We start from the raw sequence: 7,771 nt of genomic DNA, 5'->3' as shown, positions 1-7,771 counted from the left end.
AGTGGTCTTAACCAACAATTCTAAATTTGGACAATACAAAAAAAAACAATTAACAATAAAACATGAGCATCAATTGGAACTAGCACTAAGACAAGCTCGGTAACCAGAAGTCGAGTGGACCGGTATAAATCTATAGTTAAGCTATGGTTGTTTATTCAGTGACTTGTGGTATAAAGTCGAAAAAGTTTGACTCAGTTTCGGGTTTATGCTTCTTTGACTTGATGGATTCAAATTTGGTTTGGGTTCATTTTAACCAATATTAGTTAAAAAAAATGTAGATCAGCGGCAGATCAAAATCACCTCCTAACGTCATCTACTTCCAACAAAATCTCCCTACAAATGTTAAAATACGCATTTCTCGAAACATTTCTTGCACTAGTACTTTTCCGTCGTGTCAACGTAAATTTGAAAAAATTATATATTACAACCAAATTGTACAGCTTGCTTTTTCGCTTTTTCGCTTTTCTCGTGTAAATGATAATCTAACCCTTCCAAAATGTATTAACTATATGGCGATGATAAAATATACAGCTTATCAAAAACTGTGCAATGCGAAACTTGATGCAAGACTAAAAATAATGTCACAAAATGTAGGCTAGGCCTACATTGATTTTAGTACTTTTATAAAGTTTAATTATATAACCATCGGAGTTATCTATACCAGTGCTTATTAAACTTTTTTGGTTTTGTTCACCCCTAGCATCCATCTCCAGATTTCATTCACCCTTGTCCCATGATATGATAAAACTATCCCGTCTATATATAACAGCACAAAATGACTTAGGTTGTTTTGATTTTTGTTAAGAAAAACTCAAGCTAAGTTTTACCATTGCAAATCTACAATTTCTCGAGTCCAGAGATATAAAGCTACAAAAGCACAAAACACAGTCACCAAATTTTTGTACTTATATATTATGACGGTTCACCCTTATTCACCCCTTTTGGTTGGTTCACCCCTGTAAAAATTTTATTCACCCGATTAAGAAACACTGATCTATACTATGACGATTAGTAAAATATACCCTAAGTTTTTTTCTGTTGCCGTATCGGCAATGAAGTTTAAAAGATCAAAGCCACTTTTTTAGATATTATTGAAACGAGACGTTGTATGCATGATGTTTGAAATGAAGTGAATATGGTAAGTTTTAGAAAGCGTTTGATGCTATCGTGTTGACCATATCGTCGGATGCTTGCACTCTTAAGTTTAAAAAAATGGGTTTTCTATAATGTGTTTAGCTTTATACGGAATACTTTTGGCTTTCAAATGCTTTCTGTTCACTCTCGAAAGTATAAAAAGTGAATAGTAATTTGGCCGCTGCCTAATTACGCGTTAACCCTATTTACACTAGGTGTGGCCTTCCCTGCACACAGTTATGGAACGCCAACGCTGCAAAAATAGCAAAGTGTTAAATTGTATCGCAACTTTGCAAATTATGTTTTGTTGTTATAATTTGATTGGAGGGTTTTCAAACGTAATTTGATAGATTTCAATCACGAAACAACAAGCCAAACGTCAATACCGGCATTCAAACGGGCTTTTCTGTGATTGCCGTTGCACGATTCATATGCCAATTTTTAAAATGGTTTTGCAACATTTAGAATTACACCACAGTTTATAAACTTGATTTTTTTAAATCAAACCACGACATTTTAAGTCAGATATAACAATTGTAAAGCAAACTGGCTGTTGGCAAGTTACAATGCCTAATGGCAAATGGTGTTTTCTTTAATCGGGTTGCAGTTTTGTTAATGAAATATCCATTTTTTTAATCATGTAACTTATACCATGAATTATAAAATGGCCAAATGATTGGAAATTAGTCTTCGAAAATTAAAAATGGGCAAACCAATTTGCAAAATACTTGCCTGATTAGACAAACATACACAAATTGCTGAGCCAACATCATTCCTAAAAACACTAAATGATTCTATAAAAGTACGCATGAATCGCATAACGTCTTCATGAATTGCCAAGTATACATGGATCGTCAAATGTATAGATGATTTGCCAAAAGTGCATGATTCGCTAAATGTACATGATTCGGTAAATGCATGCATGAATCGCCAAATGTACATGATTTGATAAATGTACGTGACTTACCGAATGTACATGATTCGGTAACTGTACACATGATTTGCCAAAAGTACGTGATTGATCAAATGTACATGGTTCGTTGTTATAGTGCGCCAAGTGTGCAAAAATGTTTTTGACGTCATAAATCGTTTTTCCCTTGGTTAATTTCAAATACTTAGATAACATAACTGCGGTCTCTTAAAACTTCTTAGCGGTCGCCAAAGTCAACCCTTAAAAATGCGCTTTTTAGGAAATTCCATAAGATAAAAAAATGTAGCGATAATTTGTTGTGTGTTGGGGGGGTGCACGGTAACCTATCTGGGCTCTCGAACTATGTCTTATACTCAAACTTCGTACTTAAACTTAATGGACCCATCTATTTTTTATCATGCAGCAAGAAGGTATGACTACTTTGACAAGATGGCGACTGACACAATCTATGCTAAGTCACGTGTTATAGTCTCGGAAAAGCACCCACTCATTCAATCAACCCCCGATCTAAGCAATTCCGCCCGCAACTAGAAATCCTTTTCGGGAAAGGCACTTAATTTGCACGGAGCAAATATTAAAATCATTGCTTCCTCGGCAATTTTTAACATTTAATTTTTGATTGACATTAGCAATACGGTTAACGCAGTGTGACGAATGTTGATTAGTTGGTTGTTGATTGATGCCAATGTCACAATTCATTGTTGATTGCCTCGTCGATGGCTAATTATCGCAAGATGAGCCACCTTAGTTTGCCAGTGGGTTGTAACGTTTATTTCGCTTACACAGACCTACGTGTACACATCTTTTGAAACAAAAGAACACGACCGACAGCACATGTACAAGTTCTATTTGTCGACCCCCACACAATCGCCTCTGCAAAGTTAGCACTTATAATTAATAATCACAATTAATATTTCAGTCGTACAATTAATCCTCACTCATAGGCTATATTGTTATATCTTAGAGCAGGGGTGGGCAACCTTTTTAACACAAGGGCCAGTTAGGAAAATGTAATAGGCTACTTACGGGAGTGCCGCACATCAAATAAACACTAATTCATATTTTCAGCTTTTACTAGAAAATCACAAGTACAAGTGGATATGAAATATCATAGCAAATAAGTTACACATGTGGATGTTCAAATAGAAGTTAGTGAGAAGGTTGATGCTGGATATTTTGAACTAAATTGTCAATGTTTGGTTCCATGCTAGATCTGCATAGACGCAAACTATCAAGCAGGTGACGGACTGAAAGAAGATGAAAGGCAGCACGTTGCCCACCCCTGTCTTAGAGCATTACGACCAACATCACTTATTCAAACGAATAAAAGTTCACCCAGTTGTACAGTAGGCTACTTCAGTCTTTTCAACACATACGTTTCCAAAGTCTTAAAACACTCTCTGCGTTCTCCTCGTGTCGCCACCTCTCTCGTCCTTAGCTACGACACCCGTTCTCTGTATATATTCGTTACAGTGTCCATAGCCGACTTGCTGATAAGTTCGATCGTGGAGTCTGATTGATCAATAGAGTAAGGCGTGATTTCTTCGTTTGGTAACTTAGGTTCAGATAATATGCACTCCAAGGGGTTCTCACGCCTCATTCATGCTGAAGAATGTCCTTTTTGTTTGAACTTGGTTTCCAGATCGTTTGCGAGCTGGGTAACTGCTGTGTTGTTTTGCTTGAGTATTTCTGTCGCATAAGACTTTGAAATGATTGATATGCGGCTGTCCGAAAATCTTCTGATGACATATAGTACTGGTCACGTGATGCACTGGGTGGCTTGTCACAGCAGATGGAAAGTATGGTAGGAAAAGCTTTATCCTCGGACTGAGAAAAGTTCTTGCACGAATTAAATCCGGTAATGACACCTCACCGCTCGAGTCCCCGTTACCGAGCTAACATTTGTGCAAATTCCGATTGTCACACATTTTAATTTTTGTTTATTTTTTAATTTGTGTATAGTAGCCTATTGCCCGCATTTGGAACTGTCCACCAGGCCCACTGAATAAGAGCAAGTGTCCTTAATGCCTTGCCCAAGGTCATTACAAAGGTAGAGCGCAACTGGGATTGGAACACGGAAGAAGAGCTGCATTTATTACGAGGCCTGCCCTCGCCTCGAACCACTCGACTGCAGAGCTGACAATTTGTTTCTATTGCTTTTACTCCTCTAGTGGCTAGCGAGAAAAGTAGTGTAGCGCCCCGCCTGTCGCTACAACTGTAATTGGTACCACAATAGAAAAATTACTTCCACAAAATTCTTCATAAATGTACAAATGTTTACAACCTTTGAGGTGTGAGTTGGCCACATCTCTTTGGTTGTAACCTGCCAGCGGCAGGCGAGAACCAGCTCCACTACAGTGGTGACCTCAGGTTGAAATGCAAACCCAACCTGATGCAGATAAACGGAGACAATTGTCTGTTGTTTCTGCCTCTCTTTCATTCACTTCCTGGGTTGATCAATGATCATTGAAGCATGTAAACAGTCCTCTGGGTTTAGCACCATTCTATGCTATCGGGTAAAAGCAGAGTCCTTGTATTTGTATAACGAAAGTATACAAACACTCTGGGTAAAAGGCTTCACCATAAAATATAAGATATCTCTATTGTATCCAGACTGAGCGATTTCGCTGAACGTTAATTGCTACCGGTACATAGCTACCACTTTATTCAATGTTCTTGTGGCTGCAGGCTGCAGACGTGAATCGTAGCATTTGTTTTTTTTGAGCACGGGTGAACTACGCGAATCGTTCTTGCATGGCCAAATCAAAACTTACATCACATAGTTGCATTACGTTATGCTGTTATTAGCATACGTTCCAAAAGCGAAGCAGAACATGCAGAAGCTAAGAACCAAAAGGAATGCCGCATGCAAACAAGCCTATATAAATATTAAATAGCCACAATCAGACAATGCCACATAAACTGCTGTAGACTGGAGTTGGAGTATGTGCTGTCTGGGCCCCAGGGAAGTGAGTGTGATACGAAATTACAGACAAGTTCCCATACGCGATAGCCTAGACCCTTCCGGTTTACCGCCAAAATTTTTGGGTGGCAAGGTTTTTTTTGATCGCCTATATAGCTTACTTAACAATGGAAAATGTCCACCCACTTTGATTATTCTTGTAAATTACAAACATTCTAGGTGTTGGATTATAAAGATCTCGCTCATGTGAGTTGCATATGAATACCTTTCTATGATAAAAAAAATTTGGAAATATGTTGCCTAGTTGTTATTTTACAATGGTTTGAATCATAATTCGATGTGTTGTCTAGATACGTGGCCAGTGAAGCATTCAACGTAAAATACGTAAGAGTTTGCGTGCTATCTGTGGTGCATTACATGGGCTAATTTTGTTTGGCATGTCAAGCAAACTTTAAAATAATCAACTATAAGTAAATACAAACCGAATTACTACATGCAAACGTGCCGCAGATACCGCACCACACAAACTGTGTACGCATTTCACCTTTCATGCAGCTCTTTATTTTTCCATAAAATTAAGGGTTAAGAAAAGTCAAGTGTGCAAAAAGTCTGTTTGAAGTTTATCCCTGGTGTGCAGCTGCAACAAAATGAAACCGGCCTATGGTTACATTAAAGAATAAAGTAGTAAGACCAATTACCTTTTTTCATATATATGGAAGTGACACTCTATTCTATGTTCCACACTTTTATAGAATGGAGTGTCACACTCAATCGTCCATATATTATGCTGCTCATAATAGCACTCTGCTTCCATTATAATAATGTCACAGCTGAATCTAGCTCTTTGAGTTTGAATAATGAATAATCGTCGTTGAGTTTAAGTTGTATATAAATAAATAAGAATAGAGCAGTTTTTTTCACCAACTAACTTGTACTTTTGGTTTAAACGTTTGTTTGTCATTTTTTAGTTTAAAGAGCCTTTTACTCAAAAAATGTTTTATTAGTGCTCTATAAAACAGTGTTCAAAGAATGACACATTGAGAACTTGTACGTGTGCCCACTTTCGATATGGAAATTTTGATTGAACGATAGATTAGTGGAAGAAGCTACACAGTTGAAGGCATGATTATCTAAAGCAATTTTTGCAAAAAGTGAATCATTTTGACTAGGGACGTACTGAATTCAAAATTATTTGAGTTAGTCTAAATCCGAATATCTTGTCTTAGTATTTGACGAACACGAATGTATTCGTATCCATTTGCAGTGGCTCAGTTAAACACGCCATTAGTGTCAATATGCCTCGCTCTTATTGCTTGTCTTTGCGAGGTTGTTTTAATATTTTAATATACACTTAATCCTTACAAGCAGTATAAGACAACTTGCAACCATTCAGGTATGTCAACTGTTGTATTTTTCCTTTTTGTCTAACTGGGCACGTCGCAAGCTTTGTTGGTTATGATTAACGCAACAACTTCATATCTAATAGAAAGCCTGTTTGTTTGCCAGTAGCTTGGCTAATGATACTAAACATTTTTTCTGAAATAATGTGCAGTAAATATCTGATAATTTACGTATCTGGTCAAATATTTAAAGAAGCAGCTCAAGCTTGCTAAAGCTCACATTAATAAATTTAATTGACTTTTAAGATGCTATCAGTTTCTGCTTATGTTGTACCATTGAGGTTAGTACAGTTCCGCCACCTGTAACTTATCACATTGTGTTTGAAGTGATTCTTGCATAATTTTTAAAAATGGTTTTAACTTTTGATACATTGTTTATATTTCATTGAATTTCATTTCGGCATTTTTTTGTTGTGTTCAAATCACTAATGAAGTATAGAGACTGATGTTTTGTGTGTCACCATTTTGAGTGCTTATGCAGTGGAAATATATACCATAAACACATGATCCATTTTTGCTTTACTGCAAGTTTGCAAACTACAACAATATATGGATGTTATAGAACGAAAATTTCTGATTTAATAAAACAAGTCAGACTATGGATCAAATATTGAGATTTAATTAACACGATTTATGCTTAGCTTGATGTAAAATTTCCCCTGATGGAGCGCTAACGTTATAATCATTCATAAATCGGATTCCTAAATGAATAGTGTACATTATTCATATGAATATCTATAATATTTGCTGAGTATATTCGGGTTTGTGTTCGTAGCTGCACATCCCTAATTTTAACCAGGTTATTTTGAAAGCAATACTGCCAGTAACACAACATATCCAAAACAATAAGTGTAGCCCCCTAGTATTTGATTACCCTGCAGAAAGATAGTTTGCACCATAGATTGCTTGCTCCTCTAAACTAGTCTTTAGTTACTTCAAATATATAAACTTGATGTTGAAATAATTTTAAATTTGAAATGTTTTCAAGTTGTTTTTTTACGGCTGAGCTATCGGCACTTGACTTTTTCTTGTCCATTTGTGTATTACAGAAATGCAAGTTATTAGATTAAAAAATGCATAGTCATAAACAACCGTACGAAAATGCCAAAATGATAAGAATTCTATATCTACTATAGCAGTGAGGTATTAAAATATATTTTGTTTTTAAAGTCTGCTGTTGAAAAAAGTAGAAGTAACAACAAGATATGACACACTTATTGCGATGTATTGTAGCATCAGAGGTCTTAAATTTTTTAGAGCTGTAGCTTAAAAAAGACAATAACTTTGGGCATTAACAATAAGCAATATCACTCTACCTGTATCAGTGTTCAGTGGATTGTATGACAATGAACTTGCCATTTTGGTTTTATAAATGATGTCGTT

This window comes from Clavelina lepadiformis, chromosome 2 (genome assembly GCF_947623445.1).
Source record: "Clavelina lepadiformis chromosome 2, kaClaLepa1.1, whole genome shotgun sequence".
Classification (NCBI taxonomy): Eukaryota; Metazoa; Chordata; class Ascidiacea; order Aplousobranchia; family Clavelinidae; genus Clavelina; species Clavelina lepadiformis.
The sequence above is the reverse complement of the archived record's forward strand: the minus strand, read 5'-3'. Positions refer to the sequence as shown.